This window comes from Mesoplodon mirus (assembly GCF_964341445.2).
Source record: "Mesoplodon mirus genome assembly, chromosome: 7".
In the NCBI taxonomy this organism is placed as follows: domain Eukaryota; kingdom Metazoa; phylum Chordata; class Mammalia; order Artiodactyla; family Ziphiidae; genus Mesoplodon; species Mesoplodon mirus.
This window is the reverse complement of record NC_138983.1, coordinates 83,598,066-83,610,668: the sequence shown is the minus strand read 5'-3', so window position 1 is coordinate 83,610,668 and position 12,603 is coordinate 83,598,066. Positions and strand designations below refer to the sequence as shown.

Below are 12,603 nucleotides of genomic sequence, written 5' to 3'. Positions count from 1 at the left end.
GATCTTCCACTAAAGGTACTTCTTACACAGTGAGAAGGGTGAGCATCACCTGACCTTAAAAATAATCTTGAAAATCCCAGCAGTTTTCCATAAAGAACATATTACTTACACTGTACCATATCCCCAAAATCCAAAACAGCAATCTCCAGCACCAGAAAAGATCACTTGGTCAGGCAGTAGTTAAGTAGCTGGCTCATGTTTGGAAGCCAAATTGTGTGGGAAAAAAAAAATACTTTGGTTGAATACAAATATTTGAATTTGCATAAGTTAAATGTAATGCCTATGTGACTCCACTGTATTTGAGGTCTTTCAAAGGACGTGTTAATCTTTATCGTATCAACATTGCAACCCACAATGGCAATGTCCTTTCTTCACTCCTTGAACTAGATGGTTCTTTAGGTGTCTCCTCAGCCACACACCCCTTTCTCTGAGAATGCACATTCCTCAACCAGGTTTACCCTACCTACTGCTGCTCTCTTGGCCACACCTGACTGGCTGATCAGTAGATAGTCTACCCAAGCCAGACTAATCAGGTTTCTCTTCTAACCCAAGCTGGGCCAATCAGCACCTGTGCCCTTGATATTTGGAAGTGGGACACGGAGTTACCACACAGGTCATTAATGGCCCGGAGCTGAAAGTCTTGATGCAGTTCCCAGCTGGGGTGGCCATTTCTCCCACTGTGTTTGGAGAAACAAAGCCAGTGTTAGAAAGAGATGGCCAGGATAGATAAGCAACAGGTAGAGACAAGAAACCAAGCCCCAGGGAATTCCCTGGCCGTCCACCCTGCGCTTTCACTGCCAAGGGCCCGGACTCAATCCCTGATCAGGGAGCTAGGATCCCATAAGCCACACTGTGTGGCAAAAAAAAAAAAAAAAGAAGAAACCAAGACGACCCCCAGAGAGACAGTGCAGCAGACACTACAAGCCCCTTAGTCATTGCCTCCCTCTACTGTATAAGCAGCACGCGAAATGCCCTCATTTCCCAGCCTCCCTTGCAGCTAGACCTGGCTGTGTTGTTCAGTTCTGGCCAGTGACATGCAGGTGAAGGCCCTGGGCAGGGCTTCCCTTCTGGAATTAAAGGCAAGGCTTTGCTAGGAGAAAGTTTTTCTCTTTGTCCCTTTGCCTTGTCTCCTTTTCCTCTCCTGGAGCTCGGACTAGGAGCTGGAGAAGCCATGTTGGGGATCACCAGGTAACAAGCAAGAGACCAAAGCCCACCTCAAAGGACAGTGGAGTGGAAAGACATGAAAAGCCTGGGTGGGAGCCTAGTGGCATCACTGTGCTCTGCAGTGTACCTGAACTGCTTACCTCTGTACATCCTGTTGTATAACTAAATCAATCCTATCAGTTTAAGCCACTGTGGTCAGATGTACCTGTTTGTGCTGTGGAGCAAATCACTCAAAAGTTAGTGACTTAAAATGGCAACTATTAGTTCTCATGATTCCAGGCGTCAAGCTGGCCACTTGTACTGGTCTGGTTGGTTTGGCTGGGGCTAGTTTAGGGTGGCTTCGTGTACATGCCTGCCTGGTCATTGCCAGGCAAGCTGGGTTAGGACAGTGGTTCTCAACTGGGGGCATTTTGCCACCCAGGGGGTATTGGGCAATGTCTGGACACACTTTGGTTGTTAAACTGGGGTGGGGGTGATCCTATCATCTAGGGGTAGAGGCCAGGGATGCTGCTAAACATCCTGCAGTGCACAGAACAGCTGCCCACAACCAAGACTTATTTGATCCAATATGTCAATAGTACCGAGAATGAGAAACCCTGGTCTAGAAAGGCCTCATCTGGGACGTCTGATTCTGCCTGGTGTGGTCCCTCATCACCCAACAGGCCAGACCAGGCCACGTGTGGTGGGTACAGGTTTCCAAGAGCAAGAGGAGAGAGAAAGCCCCAAAGCACACTTTTCAAGTCTCCACCTGCCATGTGTTTGCCAACCTCTCATCAGACAAAGCAAGCCACATGGCTAGAGTTCATTTGGGAGGGGCTCCAAATTTTTACCATCTACCCACATCCAGGTTTCTGTTATTTAAAGCTGAAGGCAGCGCGCGCCCAGAGCGTTAACGGGCGGGGGCGGGGGTGTGGAGTTGGGAGGTCAACTGGGCCTCCTGGTAGCCTCCCTGAGTTCAACCAATCCAGTGAGGAGAAGCCGTGGGCGGGGCGAGCTCCGCTGCCAGAGCGGCGTGAAAAATTTCCCAAGGCAGAGCGAAAACCTTTCCTGAGCGACTGAGCATGCCCGCTGGTGAAAGGTCCAGCCCAGCTTTCACCACATCCCAGACTCCAGAGGGACTTTTCTGAAACCCAGAGAATTGACCATGTCCTCAAACAGCTTAAAAATCTTCCATGGCTCCCCATGCTCCTCAGGAAAAAAAGATAACACTTCAGTGGGTTTTTTATGCTTCATCCTCAACCAATTTCTTCAGCCACGTCTCCCACTACTTTTGCAAGAACTCTTTTGCTCCACGGATGTTGAAAACTTGCAGCTTCTCATACATACCATGTTCTCTGTGCACACAGGTTCACCTACCTGCGATTCTCTGCCCAGGCCCTCTCTACCAGGATATTGCATCTGTGCTTTCTAGGTCTCTGAAGACAGTCATGATTCATCCCTCTGGCATAGCTCTTGTTTTTTTTTTTTTTTTTTTGCATCTTTGTTGGAGTGTAGTTGCTTTACAAAGATGTGTCGGTTTCTGCATTGTCGCAGGGTGAATCAGTTATGCATGTGCATGTGTTCCCATGTCTCTTCCCTCTTGCACCTCCCTCCCTCCCGCCCTCCCTGTCCCACCCCTCTAGGTGGTCGCGGGGCGCCGAGCTGATCTCCCTGTGCTGTGCGGCTGCTTCCCACTAGCTATCTATTTTATGTTTGCTGGTGTATATGTGTCCATGGCATAGCTCTTCTTATTCTGTGTTGTGAATATACTCTATGTGCTCACATGTCTTATCTTCACTAGAATGTGAGCTACTTGAGGGCAGGGGTCTTGGCATATTTTATACCTGTATGGAACACTAAGACTGACCAGGGTGCCTGGCACAGGATAGATACTCAATAATTGCTTATTGAATAAATGAATGGATTATGAGCTCCATGAAGGAAAAAAAAAAAGCTGAAGGCATTCCAACTGATGCAGAAAGTGCCCTGATTCCTGATGACTTTCTGGTTCCTGGTTTCTTTCCTTGGAAAGGCCCATTCCAATGCCTTGGGTTCCACTAGGACTTTTTGTATCACTCAAGATTCTCTGGTTGCAACCAACAGAAATCTCCTGTGGCTAACTTAAACAGAAAAGGAGTTTACTGAAAGGAAATGCGGAAGGTTAGAGAATCAAAGGGCAAGCAAAGCGGAGGAGTCTGGACAGGCAGGAGCCATCTTTTCTTCCCCGTAGATGTCCCCTTTTTTGCTTCAGCCGGTTTGAGTTTCTGTTATTTGCAACCAAAATGGCATTTACTAAGACGCTCTGCACAGCCCCAACTGGTAGCTCTGAGAAGCTACCAGCGACCTTTCTTTCCCCTGACGTTGTACCAAGGGACAGCAAGGTACCTGCAGTTCCCCCCCAGAACTCCCAATCTTCTGATCCCCCAAGAAGCTAAGCCAAACAACTTCCTTCCACCCTTGCCAATGGGGGCCCATTTGGATTCGTGACTTTGCAGATAAGGTGCCCTTCTCCAGCAACTTGGCAGAGCCAGCAGTGCCTGCTGTTGTGGAAACCGGGGTCATGAAGTGTCTACGGAAGAAAACAGCTTCCCCCGGATCCATGTTGCAAAGTGTGTTCCTGGTAAGTGGAGTGGTTTCCAATTTTTTAGGGTCTTAGGAATGAAAGCAATACACTAACGATGAGAGGAAACACAAAATCTGTTAATGCATTTATTTTTTTATTATTATTTTTTTTTAAGTTATGGCTGCATTGGGTCTTCGTTGCTGCGCCCGGGCTTTCTCTAGTTGTGGCGAGCAGGGGTTACTCTTTGTTGTGTTGTGCGGGCTTCTCATTCTATGGCCTTCTCTTGTTGCGGAGCACAGGCTCTAGGCATGGAGGCTTCAGTAGTTGTGGCTCGCAGGCTCAAGAACGCAGGCTCATTAGTTGTGGGGCACGGGCTTAGTTGCTCCGCGGCATGTGGGATCTTCCTGGACCAGGGCTCGAGCCTGTGTCCCCTGCATTGGCAGGCGGATTCTTAACCACTGCACCACCAGGGAAGCCCCTCATTTACTCTTAATGCTTCCCCCTGTTGAGGACAAACAGGAGGAAAAAAGAAAGGGCAGGGCTTCCTTGGTGGCGCAGTGGTTGAGAGTCTGCCTGCCAGTGCAGGGGACACGGGTTCGTGCTCCGGTCCGGGATGATCCCACATGCCACCGAGCGGCTGGGCCCGTGAGCCATGGCTGTTGAGCCTGTGCGTCCAGAGCCTGTGCTCCGCAGCAGTAGAGGCCGCAACAGTGAGAGACCCACGTACCGAAAAGAAAAGAAAAAAAAAAGGGCAATAGCAAGGTTCCAAATGAGCTGAGAATTGACCTTCTAAAAGGGCTCTCAATCTGGCCTCTGGTAGATGTCTGTCGGGGTTTCTGCCCAGCCTAGACCCTCCTCAGGAGAGAAGACGTTTAGGGCTTACAGTGGGCTGACTGGTGGCCCCAAAGATCTCAGGCTCTAATCCCTGGGACCTGAGAATGTTACCTTACAAGGTAAAGTTTTGCGGATATAAGGATTTTGAGTTGAGACTATCCTCGCCCTAAGTGCCATCTGTAAGTGTACTTATAAGTGAGAGACAGGAGGAGATTATATACAAAGAAGAGGCGGAGGCAGTGACCACAGAGGCAGGACTAGAGTGCTGCACCTACAAGTCAAGGGATGCCAGCAGCTTCTGTGGTTAGAGTCTTTTGAACTCCTTGGCTTTTCAGCTCCTAGGCTGTAAGATTTGAATCCGCAAATGCCCCAAGGAGAAAAGCTGCACCAAATGTCAAGCTTGCGTCTGTGTTTCCCTTCTCTCCAGAACTTGGCCCACATGTCTTGGTGTCTCTCTAACATTCAGATGCCAGAGAACAGATGTTTTCTTACTTTATCCAGGTTTTCTAAAATTTCTTTAGACTTCACCTGATCTTATGTTATTATTGAACTACCATCTCAATTACCCCTAGGAAGAAAGTTTACAATTTTTAGAGAAAATGGAACCCTGGTACAGTGTTGGTAGGAATGTAAACTGGCACAGCCACTGTGGAAAACAGTATGGAGGGTTCTCAGAAAACTAAAAATAGAACTACCATATGACCTCAAAACTCAACTCCTGGGTATAAATCCGAAAAAAACAAAAACACGTGTTTTCAAAAACATGTATTTGAAAAGATACATGCACCCCAATGTTCAGAGCATCATTATTTACAATTACCAAGATATGGAAGCAACCTAAGTGTCATCAAGAGATGAATGGATAGGGGCTTCCCTGGTGGCGCAGTGGTTGACAATCCGCCTGCCGATGCAGGGGACACGGGTTTGTGCCCCGGTCCGGGAAGATCCCACATGCCGTGGTGAAGCTGGACCTGTGAGCCATGGCCGTTGAGCCTGTGCATCTGGAGCCTGTGCTCTGCAACGGGGGAGGCCACAACAGTGAGAGGCCCGCGTAACCGCAAAAAAAAAAAAAAAAAAAAAAAAAAATTTAAAAGAGATGAATGGATAAAGAAGATGTGGTACATATAACCAATGGAATACTACTCAGCCTTAAAAAAGAACGAAATTTTGCCATTTGCAGCAACATGGGTGGACTTGGAGGGCATTGTGGTAAGTGAAATAAGTCAAACAAAAACAAATACTGTAGGATATCACCTATATATGGAATGTAAAAAATACAACAAACTACCGAATATACCAAAAAAGAAGGAGAGTCACAGATATAGAGAACAAACTAATGGTTGCCAGCGTGGAGCGGGAGGAGGGTACAATACAGGGTGGAGAGGTGAGAGATGTAAACTTCTGGGTGTACGATAGGCTCAAGGATGTATTGTACAACACAGGGAATATAGCCAATATTTTGTAATAACTGTAAATGTAAAGTAACCTTGAAAAAGTATATAAAAATTTTTTTAAAAGAAATCATATTGAAAATTGGAAACAATTTAAATGTCCATCAACAGGAAAATGCACATATAAATTATTGTATTTCCCTAGATGGGAATCCTACATAGCGAGAAAAAAAAGAAAAAGAAAAAAGGGATGCCAGCAGCCACCAGAGCTGGAAGAGGCAAGGGATGGACTCCTCCCTAGAACATCCAAGGGAGTTTGGTCCTTCTGAAAAACCTTGATTGCAGCCCAGCTGATGCTGATTTGGGGCTTCCAGCCCCCAGACCCATGAGAGAATACGTTTGTTGTTTTAGGCCACTAAGCTTGTGGGAATTCATCACTGTGTTTAGCAAACCAACACGGGGCTCAATCTTCAACTCATTAGAGACCAGCCCCCCACTTTGATCTGAACACTTCTGGACTCTTCCTATACGGCAGGAGTGCTGTGGGAATTGCACAAAGGACCTTAGTTGTTTTGTATGTGTGGAAACAATCAAGTAGAAAATTATTCACGTTGTTCAGAGACTAGCTCATGGATGTTTAGTACGTAAAATATGGAGCATGGATGCACCTCCGTCTAAAAGGAAGGCAGGGAGAATGTTAGCTGGGAATGGTAGCAATAGGCTGGAGCCCTGAATAGTGCCTAGGAAGACAAGGAAGTTATCTGCAAGAGTAAATTAAAACCAAAGCAGGAGGTCACTTTCACCTCAAAATTCCCGAAGGCACACTCGTCCTGCTTGTTCACTGGTTCAGACTTCTCAGAGCTCTCTATCTTTTCACTACAGAAAAAGCTAAAAAGGTAAAAACCAGAAGACCCTGGCCTTTCCTTTCCTCTCCGCCGTGTTTTTGTTCTTAGACTAAATATAAGAAAGGTAGAGACGGGAGAAAAATCAAAAGCCACCCACCTCACCTGTTCTTGGGCCCTAACTGGCCCCAGGGCTATGAAAGAGCAAAGAAAATTCCCCCCAGCACTCCCACCCCACCCAAAAGGAGGAATCTCAGCAGCCATATTGGTGCCATGTGACCTCCACCCTCTCAAGTCACAGCTGATAGGTATGTGTTCACCTGACCAGGAGAACCAGTCAGAAGCTGGGCTGTGCTCGGCTCATCTCTCCCAGGTCCTGGGTTGGGCAATGTGGTATCAGGGATTAAGGGGCCAAAGGTGAGTGAAGCAGGGGACGTACCTCAGCACAGAGAGAAGCTGACTGCTGAAAGAGGCCGACATAAGGATGAGACCTCAGACATAGCTGTGTCCTGATGACTTTCTGGTCTTTGGTCCTGATGCCTTGGAAAGCCCAGCTGTACTTCTGCCCCTGGGTTCCACAAGAAATGCTGTGTCCTCCCAATAAATTCCCCTTTTAAGGTCGGATCCTAAATGTAGTCCATGTCCTTGAAGGCGCGCCCTGCCTTTGCATCATATCAGGCAGTGCTGGGCCCACAGTGGATACTCCACCTGGTCTCGATTTTGATTTTCACTTTTCTCAGACCAGTTACAGTTCTGAAAAGGGGAGCCACAAGCAGATGATTGAGATAAAGATCGTGTTGGAGCACAACTGTGACTGCAGTGCAGAGCGCTGCCTGGTGTGTGTGTGCAGCTAAGTCAGCTGCTTCCACCCACAGGTAAGTATGGAGCTCCACAGATATGTGCCAGGGTACTGTTCTGGGCTCTGGGGACAAAGCATGAAGCCCCGCTCTCCATGGGAAGGGTCCTTGCTTGAACAGTGTTTCCCAAAGTGGGTCCCGTGGCCTTGGGTGACCATGACCATGGTCATTGTGGACTGGCTACTTGCACTGGATCTAATCAACTTGAAAGCCACCAGGGAGCCACGTGCACAGAGAAAGCTGGTCTGCAAGAGGAGACTCGTGAAGCAGAGGTTCACGGAGAAAACAGTCCTTCAGAGAAAGAGGCAGTTCTGGGCTCTCCTTAGCCTGGCCTCACTCACTGTCCTATAGGATGCCCCAGGCTACTTTCAATAAAGTCCTATCTTATGCTTAAACGAGTTGCAGTGGGTTTCTGTTGCTTGATGCCCAATGTTCTGAGACGCCTTGGCTCTGGATGAACACGTGTGAGATGGGAACTCTAAACTAAACCCACAACTGTGGAGCAAAACTGAAAATGGGACACAGCTTTATCCCTGGAAATGGATGGATCAATCAAACCACAGGCCATAAATGGGCAGTACACGAAGAGCCCTTCTGAGGATTACTGGTCTCATTTGTTGCCTTAAGGGCCCTGGCCAGGCCCATTTAGCTCCTAGGACAAATTGTGCTGAGTATTTAAGTGTGGAGGTACAAAAGGACAGCCCCTGTTCTGTATGCAAGCGCAGAGGGCGAGAGATGGGCTTTCAACTGGGGAGAACTTTGTTTTAATCCAAGCACTGCTGCTTCCTAGAAGGATGATCGTGAGCAAATAATTGGATCCCTCTGAGCCTTCCTCTCTACACCAGCAAAATGGAGTTTCCTAATTTTTTTTTTTTTTTTTTTTTTTTGTGGTACGCAGGCCTCTCACTGTTGTGGTCTCTCCCGTTGTGGAGCACAGGCTCCAGATGCACAGGTCCAGCAGCCATGGCTCATGGGCCCAGCCGCTCCGTGGCATGTGGGAACCTCCTGGACCAGGGCACGAACCTGCGTCCCCTGCATCGGCAGGCGGACTCCCAACCACTGCGCCACCAGGGAAGCCTTGGAGTTTCCTACTTTTGAGCACCTGAGGAAACCACAGGCAAAGTGCCAAAGCTACACCTGACACAGAGTGGAGGCGGGGGTGTGGGGGGGAGTTGCCACGTGGTGGCTGTGACTAGACCACAGTCTCCTGATGGAGAACTTGAAGATTCAAGCACTTCCCCAAGTGTGAGCCTCACACTCATTTCTGAAAACGTGTTTTGGGAAAATTCACCAGGCGCCACCAATAGTTTGCAAGGAATCTTCATATAAAGCCATCTCAGGAAAACGGCAGCAGGGCCACGTAGGTAAGACCAGTTGAGGCAGCCCTGGGGTCAGCCTTGCACAAGGCTTGGTTCCTCAAGGCACGTGATGGCAACTCTCATGACGTCCGTTTTGTTTGTTTTCAGTCTAACGCCGAGTTGTCTGTGTACTCAGAACTAAGTGGCTGGTACTAGGAACCACGGCCATCAGGAGTTTAGCCACCCTCTTCCTGGTGAGTCCCCATGCACATTTCCCAGGATTTTAATGGGACAACGTCCCTGATGAGCTCCATTTGGGAATCTCCAAGTTAAACAGTCTATTCATTCAACACATTTTTATTGAGCACCTACTATGGGTCACATGCTAGGGATAATCTGCAAACAAATGGATCAAGTCCCTGCTGACACAGAGGGCACATCTTGGGTGGAGGGGGGACAAAAAATAAACCAATAAATAAAAATATGATGCAATGTCAGAAAATGAGAACTGCTGTGAAGACAAATGGGGCAGGGTAAAGGACAGATGAGAAGGGACCACAGATCTGGGTGATCAGGAAAAGTCTCGAGGGAAATCACATTGCAGAAAAGTGACGAGTGAGCCACATGGATACCTGGGTGCAGAGAATTCCAGAAAATGTCTCAAATGTTTGTGCACATTATGAATCTCCAAACAGATGCTGTATGACGTCACATTTCCCAAACCCATTTGGCCACAAAACTCTTTTTCCCCACAGAGCATCTTCCAGGGTCAGCTTTCACAGAACACCCTGCAGGGAATGGTGATGGAGCCACATGTGATATTCTGCAGGGGGAGAAACGGGCCCAGAGCAGACAAGGGTTGCCCATAGTCCTACAGCTCATTGATGAAGTCGTCCATCAGCTTTCTCGCTAGGTGGCATTCAGATCTCAGATCACCAGTAAGGGCAAGCCACTAAGATGGCCCAGCAGCGCCTGGCAGTGGTGGTGGTGGGCAGCGGGGTAGAACCAAGTTCATGGGTGCAGGATGAGCCAGGCACAGGCGCCTGGAACCTCCAGCTCAGACCCCCCTGTGTCCACTCCCCGACAGGGAAGCGTATGCCTCTGATGGGAAGCCTGCACCCCCTCATGACAGCCTCATGGCAGAGGGGTGGATGCTTTCCAAAGTTCTTGCCACCTGTGTGGGTGGTGGTTCGCAAGTCACCGTCAGACCATTCAGAAGCACCTTTCATGCTGAGCCGACAGGAGAAAGCCATTCCCCGGTTTCTTTGTAGCAATGCAGCTGGCCTAGGAAGCGATGTCCCAGAGTGCCTGAAGATGGGATGGTACGTGACAGTGAGCCACAGCACATCAGGCTCAGATCCTCCAATAACTGAAGGAGAGTAGTGGTCAGGAAACCTGCTCTCCTTGGACATTGCGAAGCAAGCTGACCCAGAGAGGGAGGGAAAGATAGGGAAATACGAGCACACAATACACAGATGCAAATTTCTCCAGAAAAGCCACGAGAGAGAACATGTATACACGTGCACCAGACACCTTTAAAACGTAGCCCTGGCAACAGGAGTTTCCTTGGGACCAACCCGCCTGACTGCCATGTGTCTCATCAGACCCCTGGAACTCTGCACTTTCCAGGAAGGCAGTTAGGTGGATGACATGCTGATACAAGCCGACCAGCTCCCAGATGCAACATGTGACAAAACGTTCTCAGCTTGCAGTGACACTGTTAAGGATTCAAGCCAATGCCAGAACTGAATGTTCTCACCTCAGATCAGTGGTTCTCAACCAGGATTGGGTTTGCCCCCCAGTGGACATTTGGCAAAGTCACAGTGGCTGGAGGGGGAGCTGCTGCTGGCATCTAGGAGAGCAGGGATTCTGCTAAACACCCACCAATGCATAGGACAGTCCCCACAACAAAGAACTGTTCTACCCCACAGTCAATGGGGCCGAGTTTGAAAAACGCTGCCCTGAACAAAGGAAAATCCATTCTCTTGGGCAGTGAGGATTCCCAGCAGATAGCGTGGCCACCCAGTGTCAGTTCCTTAAGAAAGAAGCAGGAAACAATCATCCTTGGAGACCAGTCTGAGTGTGGTACTTACCATTTTCCTTTAAAGAAACAGTCTTTTACAAAGACTGTTTTCCTATCCCTCCCCAGTCCAGAACTATAAATCAAATTCTCCATGGCATGATATAAACAGACTTCTCTTCCCTTTCTCCTTTTCTCTATCTCCAGTCCCAACTCTGTGCATTAAAACCTGGAATTTAATTGTAATATAAAAAATGTGGGAAAGAAAAGAGTCAGTAGTAGTTACAAACTCACATTGATTTGGAGAAATTTTCGATTATTTAAAAGCATACTTGGAACTAATGGAGGGTGAATAACCACAACAAAACCAACTAGAATACAATTTGGGAAGCAAAAGTTATGGCAAAAAGCCTTCTGGGCTATAGGTCTTCCTTATCAGAAAAAAGAACCAATGTCAAACAATACAGCATGCATCTCAGAGATCACCTAGGCTCAATACTGTATAAAATTGGAGAGGTGCATGGGAACTTTAAATGCAAGAAAATGTCCTTAGTGTTTATCATCAAGATGACTTATTTCAGAAAGCATCCTTGATGATATGTCCAGTCAAGAAAAATCATCAGCATCTACTTTAACAAAGCACAAAAGAGAGAAAAATCATATAATAATGGGATAGCAAGCTTTTTCCTTCACTTTTTGGGTAAAACTTGACAAACTGTGAATATATGTGTTGGAAAGAGAAATTGTGTGAATACTTGATATAAACAAGTGAATAAATGTACCTGCCTGGGCTTCCCTGGTGGCACAGTGGTTAAGAATCCGCCTGCCAATGCAGGGGGCATGGGTTCGAGCCCTGGTCTGGGAAGATCTCACATGCCGCGGAGCAACTAAGCCCATGTGCGACAACTACCGAGCCTGTGCTCTAGAGTGCGTGAGCCACAACTACTGAGCCCGCGTGCCACAACTACTGAAGCCCATGTGCCTACAGCCCGTGCTTCGCAACAAGAGAAGCCACTGCAATGAGAAGCCCACGCACCACAACGAAGAGTAGCCCCCGCTCGCGGCAACTAGAGAAAGCCAGTGCGCAGCAAAAAAGACCCAACGCAGCCAAAAATAAAAATAAATGTACCTGCCTTATCTAAATGCTGCCTCTTTCAAAGCTGAACAACAACCACAAAAAAGATAAAAGCTGCATTTTTTTTTTGTTTCTGACAAATTAGTTGTCTGTTTTAAAAATCAGATTCAAAGTATGAGCCCACAAATTGACTTTTTGATTAGGAAAGGACACACCATTCTAGCAGTTGCCAATGATAAATTCATTTTAGCACCAAGTGGGTTCTTTCAAATCAGCACAAAAGCATGAGAGAGAAAGATTCAGGAATACACATCTCACAGGAGATGCTGTGAGCAGAAGAGAGCAATAATTTGAAAGGTAATGCCTAGTTTATTGAAAATATCCACTCAATGAATTAAAATGGCAAAGAGGAATTGGGACCAAAAATATCTAACTGCTATTTACGATAAAAGTTGATTTTGATGTTTATTTCCCGAGTCTAAAAAAAAAAATTTAAGACCTAAGATTTTTCCATTGACCTGAAAGCAGTAAAAATTGTCCATTAACCTTCCCTCAAGCCAATAATAGAAAGGTCTCAAGG

The 12,603-nt window shown here is 47.4% G+C and overlaps 1 protein-coding gene across 1 annotated transcript in view; it reads left to right on the top strand.

The window, feature by feature from the left end:
• The window catches only part of LOC309807688 (forkhead-associated domain-containing protein 1-like), a 323,120-nt gene that overhangs the window by 102,546 nt on the left and 207,971 nt on the right, over window positions 1-12,603 (top strand). The gene's annotated exons all lie outside the window — the stretch shown is intronic.